This window comes from Crassostrea angulata, unplaced genomic scaffold (assembly GCF_025612915.1).
Source record: "Crassostrea angulata isolate pt1a10 unplaced genomic scaffold, ASM2561291v2 HiC_scaffold_148, whole genome shotgun sequence".
NCBI lineage: Eukaryota > Metazoa > Mollusca > Bivalvia > Ostreida > Ostreidae > Magallana > Magallana angulata.
The window spans coordinates 5,018-15,542 of record NW_026441703.1 but is presented as its reverse complement, the minus strand read 5'-3'; the positions used below and the strand labels follow the sequence as shown (position 1 = coordinate 15,542).

At 32.7% G+C, this 10,525-nt stretch overlaps 1 long non-coding RNA gene across 1 annotated transcript; it reads left to right on the top strand.

Annotated features, from left to right (window-relative positions):
* The first annotated feature begins 547 nt into the window (after window positions 1-547).
* On the top strand, window positions 548-2,773 carry LOC128169563 (uncharacterized). Its single transcript, XR_008241556.1, has 4 exons — window positions 548-923; window positions 1,169-1,243; window positions 1,518-1,652; window positions 1,773-2,773. It is a non-coding gene; the product is annotated as an uncharacterized LOC128169563 (long non-coding RNA).
* The last annotated feature ends 7,752 nt before the right edge of the window (window positions 2,774-10,525 follow it).

Here is a 10,525-nt window from a genome sequence, read left to right as displayed (position 1 = left end):
GATTTCGTTTAAACACTGTTAAATACTAAGGGGTAGCATCAACTTTATATTATCACTGAAAATTTTTCCAACTTTTCATGGCCTACCCCATGAAGAAAGGAATAGAGTAGATTTCTAGAAATTGATTCAGAATTTTCCCACGACATCGAATGCATGCGAAGAAGGGGGGGGGGGGGGGGCTGGGGAGGGGTGGTAGCATTGTTTATTATGAGATGGGTTCATCATATTTATTCACATATTTCATTAATAGACATGCTGTTAACAAAGAACAGTACTGTATGTTTTCCCAGTACAAGCCTATCTCTCATCGTAATTTATAACAGCACATAGCTATAAGGACTGTGTTATAAACTTTGGGAAACATGTTTTATTTAAATAAGGTGTTATAATTTTTGGTTTTACATATTCATCAATTGTAAAAATGCATTGGTATTTAAATTGATTTAGTTTTTAAAATTCCCTCAAATTATTCAAAATGGCGGCTCTTGAGACCGGAAATGCCCAGTTTTGATGATCGGTTAATAAACTAACAGGTTGTTAAGGAAAGAAAATATTACTAAAATTTGTTTCAATTAAATGCAGAATTCTTAAGATAATATTAAGTAAATAATATTGTTTTTTAACCAAAATAAATTTTAAAGATTTATCCCGGTATTAATCGTGGCTGTATCGTGATTGGCCAAAATTTCAAACTTTGACTTTCGTGAATTCTGATTGGACAATTGCCATTCCGCCATCAAATTTTGAAATGGGCAAAGAAGACAGGAGTTGTTGTGAAGATTTTCCTGATTTTTTCAAGAAATATGCAGAATCACAGCGTGTTGTATGTAGTAATGAAACTGCAAGCAGTGGTTTCATAAAGATAGACATGCTTAAGACCTGGATGATATGGCTTTAGTTGTGGATGACCATTTCCATTCAGGGTAAGTCTGATGTACAAACAAGTCATTTTAAATAATTCATTCGTGTTTGCTTATCTTAATTTCTATATTATTGCTTTGCACTTAGAAATGAATTACATTTGGAATATTTCTAGAATTCTAATAAGAAGTGCATGATTTTATCATCTATATCAAAGTCTATGCAGCCATGTATATCTAGTGATGTACATTCTATATGTAATCAAATTATGGCCGACTCTTTTAAAAAGAGTATCATTGTATTGCAGAAAAAATCCCAACCAAGTCCAGCTAGCAGACTGTACACCAGATTGAAGATACATCATTAATACAAGATGAAAAAAGTAAGTGTGTGTGTTTATCAAGTAAAGATATACAGATTTTAAATTTTTAACCATATATTATGTATATCTTTTAGTAAATGAATTATTGTAAATCTGAGAATATAATGGCAACTGTTGTATGAGTATCAATGTTGACTTTTTTAGAGGGGGGGGGGGGGGGGTACTAGGTCAACAGAGAATTGAAAAGTTTTACTGATATTTAATAATAATTTATGCTACATATATTGAAAATTGTCAAACAGTATCATGTTTTAAATATTATTGCCTCTTTTAGATTAATGGAGGACGAGGATAATACTATGAAAGAGATCATATGCAAGAGCAACCGTTCCCATAGAAATACATGCAGCCATGTAAACAGAAACCAGTTTTCACCTGCCAAGTGCTGGTCACATATATATTCAACTTGGTATGCTATATAATTTTCTGTTTTAAGTATAAGGTAGTTGTCAAGGATTTTAACAGTTACAATGAAAGTACATGTAGTAAGAAATTGCCATAATGGAACATTCTTTTTTATACATTTTAGGAAGTTCAACAGATTCAAGAAACAGATCCAGTTGTTTGCTGATAGATTACTGCAGGTCATTGGTATCATCTAGAACCAGGACTGTTTTAAAAATCATACTAGTATGTTTGGAACAAAATCATGCTAGTATATGTTAGGAATTTAACCTAAAACATGCTTTAATTATGAAGGTTTTGGTCAAATTTTGGTTTACAAAATAATGTTTTTCAAACTTTCTATTCAAATTAAGCAAGAACATTAGACACACATGTAATCCCAAATGGTTTTATGTTAGATTATTGCTTTATTTAAAAAACTTGCATATAGGGTCTGTAATGATTTGAGATAATTATGTAAACAATAAAATGCTTTTTTGGTGACATATGCGGGATATGAATGTAGCGACATTGCAGAAAAAATACATTACCCGCATTAGCGAGTTATGTAAATTTTTTCTGCAATCATTGCTCCCTTCATTACCTGCATGAATCGTCAAAGAAAGTTATAATGTTTATATTTACATCTTTCTTTTAACAAATTAATAAATTGTTTGTAAAGAGTAAGTTAAATTTACTATATTATTTTTAATGTGCATCAGTACGTTAGCTAAAAGAAACAGCCAAATTGTCTTCAATGGGAATGTGAGTCTGCATTGATATCCTGATTATTTCAATGATTTTTCTAAGGTCATTATAGGTTTCGACCAATCGTTAAACAAGGCGTTAACTATAAGTTTCCATAAGAAATGGAGGAAAGCATACTCATTAGATGTAAATATAATTCAGTAAACATATTGATTAACATAAACATTGACTTGTGTTCTTCTGCTCACATGAACAGATATGATTTTAAATTCCTATTCAAGAGCAAAAACAATTTGATGAAAAGTTCATGTCAACATTAGGGACTTTTTTTTCATCAGTATAACACCTGTACATGTACCTGGGGTTTTTTTTTATCTGAAGTTTATGATACAGATAGATATTTTTTGCCTACATTTGTAATTTTTCTGTGTAACTTTTCTGTACCTAAATGATAACTTTTTGGTACCTACATCTATAACTTTTCTGTACCTAAACAATAACTTTTCTGTAACTTTATGTATAACTTTTCTGTACCTACATCTATAACTTTTCTGTACCTAAATGATAACTTTTCTGTAACTATATGTATAACTTTTCTGTACCTACATCTATAACTTTTCTGTACCTAAATGATAACTTTTCTGTAACTATATATATAACTTTTCTGTACCTACATCTATAACTTTTCTGTACCTAAATGATAACTTTTCTGTAACTATATGTATAACTTTTCTGTAACTATATGTATAACTTTTCTGTACCTACGTCTGTAACTTTTCTGTACCTAAATGATAACTTTTCTGTAACTATACGTATAACTTTTCTGTACCTAAATGATAACTTTTCTGTAACTATATGTATAACTTTTCTGTACCTACATCTATAACTTTTCTGTACCTAAATGATAACTTTACTATACCTATATGTATAACTTTTTTGTACCTAAATGATAACTTTTCTGTAACTTTAATTTGTAACTTTTTTGTACCTAAATGATAACTTTATTATAACTTTTTGATAACTTTTTTATACCTATTTATTTTTATGAAAAAAATAAATTGTCAATAGTTACACTCTAGTTATGACTTTTTTGTACTTAAGCAAAAAGTTACAATATAGGTATAACTTTTTGATGCTAATTTGGAACCATAATTGATCAGATGGTTCCAAATTGTGCTAACTTAGTTATGACTTTTTTGTAACTTTTTTAAGGGCTCATAGGTATAACTTTTTAGTGCTTTTTTTTTGTATGGGATAATTGATAGACATTCATATGAATATTAATAAGATAACAACATGTTGATAATCATTCATTAGATATAAATAAAAGATACAAAGTAAATCGTTTCTGGCCAGTCTATACCCTTTTTAAGCGATAAACTTGATGCTATTTTCCATTCCGTTCCGCTTTCCGTTCCGTTTTTCGTTCCGCGTTTTAGCAACACCCATACATACATGTCTGTGTTTTCCTTATGCAGAAAAGGATTAGGCCCCTAGTTAAGATCAGCTAAAGGAATTCATTATTGTGTTTTAATTGGATTATCATTATGATGTTGACCAATTTAGGTAAGCATAATACCTGTAGTAGCAGTAGCGCAATATAATGAGATGCCAGCATGCATATATAAGTTCTACTTTCACTTTCTAAATGTGATCTCCCTTTGACAGCATACTGTATCATCATCTTTTAATATTTAAATAAGCTTATCATCGTTACCTATCCTATCGCATTTGTAAAGTTTCTGTCATTTTAGTTGCAAAAGTTATTTTTTCATTTGTCAGACTGCATGATCATGCACTAGGCCTATTGAGTTGACCCCATTTTGATCATGTATTAACAATTTCTTATTAAATTTGTGTATTACATGTAAGTAGGTGTAAACACTTATCATTTTTATATGAGTTATAATAGGAAGGAAGGAGTATTTCTTTCCTAATGTATTATAATGCATCAAATACAATGTAGGTCATGACCTTATGGGACTGTTCTGACCCCACGAAACAGGAAAATACAAAATATCTTCTAATGTCATTATGCATGCATGATGCATCAAATGGTGTAAAGTACATTAATGACCCCCAAGTGTTGTCTTTAACCCCCCAACCCCCATAATAATGTATTTTATCTTATTCATATGTTATACAGTAGTGTTTGATCCATGTGGGTAAATCCTAGCCTAATGATATGTCACTGCTTTGTTTAGGAGACTTTACAATTGCCCCAAATAGGCGAATACACATGGAAGTGATGCATATAACATTTTGTTTATAAATCTTAAAAATTGAATTAAGCAATTTCCAAAATGTTAATCACAAGAGAAAAAGCAATCAAGAAATGATTTAAAATGTGCTACTGTACACATGTAAGAATGTATTAAGAAGACTGAATCTTTTTAACCAGATTAGATTGGGGGGGGGTGAATGTGGATATAAACATTTATAATTTGAATAATTTATTGTTATTAATTTTAACTTGTCAATGAATACTTCTTATTGATCCCAAGGTAGAAATATGACCTCTGATCATATCTCAATAGATCATTTGTCAATTATGCAAGGTGTAATATAATTTTTTTAAGAATAACATTTTTTACCAGTTTATGTAAGTTTTTAGACACCCAAATTATATTTTGATTTTAATAGATCATTCGACAAGGGAGGGGGGGGGGGGGGGGGAGAGAACAGTTTATATTTGAGTTTGTATGGGAGTGGGGGTTCCAAGTCATATATTTGACAATTTTTTAATGTAATTTAAAATAAGACTAAGCCATACTACAGTCATGAACATGAATAGTATAGAAAAAAACTAATACATATACATGTATATATACATAGGAAGTATTACAAAACAGATGATTGATCTATATCTGTGTTCTTAAATTGATCGATCATATATCATGTACATATTATATTATTGTTTCTTTGTTCAAGGCATTTAAGATGGTATGTAGGTCATGATCCCAAGTGTTCTTCCTGAAATTATTAAATATCATAAAAACCATCCCCACCTTAATCCAAAGATATTATTCCTCCTTAGGTCATGCAGGCGCATCAGATCAGTATGGCATGTAAGTCATGACCCTAAGGGGTCATCCTGACCCCCTTAGAATCAGAAATTGTCAATTATCTTTAAATTATTGATGTTTGATGATCCTATCTCTATTTAATCTTTATTATTAAGTCTCCCGAATGAAATTTGAAGACTTATTGTTTTTTTACGGTTCTTAATACATGTATTATTATTCTTCATCTTCTTTTTCTTCTTTCCTGCTCTGAACTTGTTTCTTAGAGATGGCTGAACAGAATTGTACAAAACTCTAGGATATGATAGGCCTGCATATCGAGTTGTGCACCCTGGTTTGATTTTTCTCATTTTGGGTTAGACAACCACTTTTCATAATCATATATTGGCTGTTACTGGCAATATATAGGGTTTATTAGATCTGACCCCTGGGGTCATCCCCACCCCCCAGGAATTTGAAATTACTATATGTCCCAGAAACTGTTATAATCATGACCCCTAAACCATATATATTCATGTTTCTGATGTCAAGGGGCATCAAATGTTATGTAGGTCATGGGCCCTGTGGGTGGTCCTGACCCCCTCAAACAGCAAGTCCCTTAATATCTTCAAAACAGTTGAGATCCCCACCCTTAAACCATATATATTCTTGTTCCTTGTGTCAAGGGGCATCAAACGGTATGTAGGTCATGGGCCCTGGGGGTGGTCATGACCCCCCTTGAACAGGAAGTGCACCAATATCTCGAAAACGGTTGAGATCCCCACCCCTAAACCATATATATTCTTGATCCTTAAAGGGCATCAAAAGGTATGTACCGGTTGGTAATGGGCCTCAGGGTTAAATTTAATTCTTCAAAACCGTAATGCACATCTATGGAACAGTTCCTATCATATCCCAAGATATGATGTGTCTATCCATTAAATCATAAAAGGATTTCTAGGATCTATGTTTTTTTGAAGTGATAAACGTCAATTTTCTGCTACTTTTTGACTCCCTGGATGAAATTTAAATTTTTTAAAACCTTACTGCACATCTATATAACAGTCCCTATCATATCCCAAGATATGATTGTCTATTCATTAAATCATAAGAGGAGCTCTTGGATCAATGTTTTGTTTTTTAGTAATAAACGTCAATTTTCTGCTACTATTTGACTCCCTGGATGAAATTTAAATTTTTAAAACCTTATTGCACATCTATAGGACAGCCCCAATTATATCCCAAGAGATGACGTAGCTACTCCAAAAGTTGTAAGAGGAGTTCTGGGAACCATATTTTTTTGGCCAAAAAACGTCATTTTTTGTTGCCCATTTATCCCCTTAATAAAAAAAAAAATTCTGGAACCTGATTACGCCTCAATATGACACCCCCAATCATATTCTAGAAGATCATTTGGCTACTGCCAAAAAAAGTGACGTTTTTGAAACCAGTTTTTTTGTAAAAAAAAAACGTCATTTTTCAGCCATTAAATGCCCCCCAGGACAAAATTGAAAATTCCGAAACCTTATTGCGCATCTATAGGATACCCTAAAACATATTCCAAAAGATGATTTGTCTACTGTTGAAAATGTAGGAGGAGTTCGAGGAAGAAGGTTTTTTGTGGAAAAACGTCATTTTTTACCAATTATTTGACCCCCAGGACTAACAGAGAATTTTTGAAACCTTTTTACAAAACAACATGATACCCCAAATCAAACTCCAAGAGTTCAGTTTGCTGGTTTATAAGATGTAAGAGCAGTTTGAGAAAGTAAAACGTGACGGACGGACGGACGGACGGACGGACAGACGGACGGAACAGGGTAACAACAATATACCCGTACTTTCTTTAGAAATTGCGGGTATAATTATCCGATCATTTTTCTTATTGTAGAATAACAACTTCTATCAGCCAATCAAATTTGTCAGGGCCCCCTTTTTACTCTCATGTATCTTTGTTGAGCGTCACTTTCAAAATTTATGCTAAAGGCAAAGCCACGCCAATTTAATCCACTGCTTCCAAGGCTTTTAACTTCAGTTTGCCATTGTTATTGTGATTTTGCTTTTCTTCATTACCATATCTAATAAATCATGGTCATTTGCCCAAACTGGTCTTTTATTATTTTCACTGCTCTGGTATCCAGATAGATAAGAAATTAATACATTCATTTATCAGACTCTGAAATCCAAGTTCATATTAAGGGGTCTAAAACTGACAAACTGGGCAAGGGTGCCACAATACAAATACCTCTAAACACATAAACAACATTATTTATCTGTTTTAACCAATACCTATCATTAAGACCCCATCTTTCAGGCCTATTCTTCTGCCACTTGAAAGCAAAACCCTAACATCATATCATATAACAATTCTCCACAAAACAATAAAATTCATTGGTCTGGATACCACATCCTCCAAATCCCATTCATTTTGAATTGGTAGCACAACACATGCTCCTACAGGGTATGCCAGAAGAAAAATTAAGATCAAAGGCCATTGGAAATCAAATGCTGTATATTCATACACTCAAATATAAGTACGGTACCTTGCAACAAATTTCTGTATCTGATATGCTTAAAAGAACAAGACGCCCATAGGCCAAATTGTTTACCTGAACAACAGTTCCCTGTGTAACATTCTATTTTGCAACATATGCTATTTCTATGTTTGAACCCTTTTTATGGTGCCCTAGTATTGGTCTGTGGTTTATGGTTGGCTTTAACAATTTAGAATCTACACTATCTTAGGATGCTTGCATAGTAATCTCACAAACTGTAGCTTTGTAGTTCTCAAAAAGAACATTTTTAAACATTTTCCATAATATATACTTTTATGTTAAACTTTGAACCCCTCTTGGGGCCCCAGTATTAGTCCAGTGGCCACAGCTTTATTGATATGGAATCGACATGATTTAAGGATGCTTGCATAGTAATCTCACAAATTTAAGCATTGTAGTTCTTGTAAAGAAGATTTTTTAACATTTTTTCTATATATGTTAAACTTTGAGCCCCATCTCTTCCCCCACTTTTTTCCAAGGGCCACGATTTTTCACTATATATACAAGCTTTTGTGTACCAGGTAACCATTGGCATTTCTGGTGTAGTGGTTCTTGAGAAGAAGATATTTTAACATTTTTCCTATCTATATATCTTTTAATCTATATAAAACTTTTAACCCCGCCTGAAGCCTCAGTTTTGGTCTGAGGGTCACAATTTTTTTCAATTTAGAATCTTCACTTTATTTTTTGAGCCTCTGTGTAAATATTGGCATTTCTGGTGCAGTGGTTCTTGAGAAGATGATTTTTAAACATTTTTCCTACGTATTTCTGTGTTAAACCGCCTTGGGCCCCAGTTTAGTCCAAGGGTCACAATTTTTACATTTTAGAATCTTTACTATATACCGTATTATACCGACGACTCGTCGATACAGACGACTAGTCGAATTGCTCATTTTTAGCCAAAATCCTATGATACGTCGATTCAGACCATACGTCAATCTTATCACTTCAAAATGGCGTATAAAACTGCAGTAACATTATCAGTGTATGATGCCTCGATGTCCCCGATATTGCTACCAATTATTATAATGATTAACATTTAAACAATTACACTGTATACTTATGCATCATATTTTCAAATACCGGAAACATCTACAATGTCGCTTGCATTTTAAACAATTCCCGATATCGCGTGTTATTCAAAACTAAACTTACTTTGTCAGAAATATTTTATTCCCAAGCATTAAAATAATTATCCACTCTGACTATCGCCAGTGTATTCGCCATTATGTAACCAGCCACCTGGTGACTTGGCGTGTGGTCAATGTTTAACAATTTCCGGTGTCAGAGGCATGCACCTGTCTCGTGTCGGACTTCAAATGGGGATCTCAAGTGCAGAAAGCTTAGCAATTACTATGATTTGATGAAACTTGTTTACTTTGCATCCAGTTATGCAGTTACACACTTTTGTTTTACATAGACACTGTTATGGAAATAGATCGATCATTTGTACGACTTGATAATGACGATATACGACATACATACGTTTCCTAAAAATTTTATCTAACAATAATCAAAGAATTGGACAATAATTAATCAATGAACTATAATCATTCTCATAACGGTAATCTTTATATACACAGGGAGCAAAATTGCCGTAAAGATCTCAGCCTAAGGGCAAAATTATTAACACAACGGGTGTCAGCCTATTGTATAAACAGTAGTATTGATAATTGCCCATTACGTATTTTAAGATTGAATTTGACCATAAAATATTTCTGATTTATACTTTCCACTAACAACTCTTTACTAATAAAATAATCAAATTTAAAAAACATCCCCCGGACCTACTGCAATATTTTCTTCCATTCAAATTTGGTTTCAATTTTACTGCGCAATGTTATCTTCCTACTAGTGATACATAGAACCATGTGACGATGTGTTTATAAAAACAGAACGGTAAAACTTTTAATTGATTAAAGACAATGTAACATTTTTTAATAACTGTTATTATTATGTATTTTAGTGTTAACAGATGAGTGAAAATGATAATTACATGTATTAAAGATGAACAGTGAATTCAACAACGTAATTTTCAATCACACAGCCAACTCAAGATGATTAAAACCAAGATTTTTTATGCTATTCTTAACAATTTTCTGACCTTGAGTCTACGACAAGTCGAACAAGATAAGTCGGGTGCTCTGCTTCAGAGGAAAAAAATACCGACTAATCATCGGAAAAATACGGTATATAAGCTTTTGTTTATACATTGGCATTTCTAGTGGAGTGGCTCTTGAGAAGATTTTTAAAGACACACTCCCTATACTCACTGTTTCGCCATTAACTCCCTTTTAAAAAAGGGTTACACCCTTTATTTTAACAATTTAGAATTCCCTTCCCATAGGGATGCTTTGTACCAAAATTGGTTAAATTTGGACAATTGGTTTTAGAGAAGAAGTCAAAAATCTGAAAGAATTAGTTGTGTAAAATTTTCATGATCACTTTCTCCTATGTTACAAGCAATTCCATATCAGAAAATTGATCCCATAGGACTGATTTTCTTTGATGAGCTTGTTAATCTTGGATAAATTCCAAAAACATTACCATAATTAGCATACTATGTAACAAGAGGCCCAATGGGCCACATCGCTCACCTGAGCAACACTGGCTTTATATGGTCGTTCAAAGGA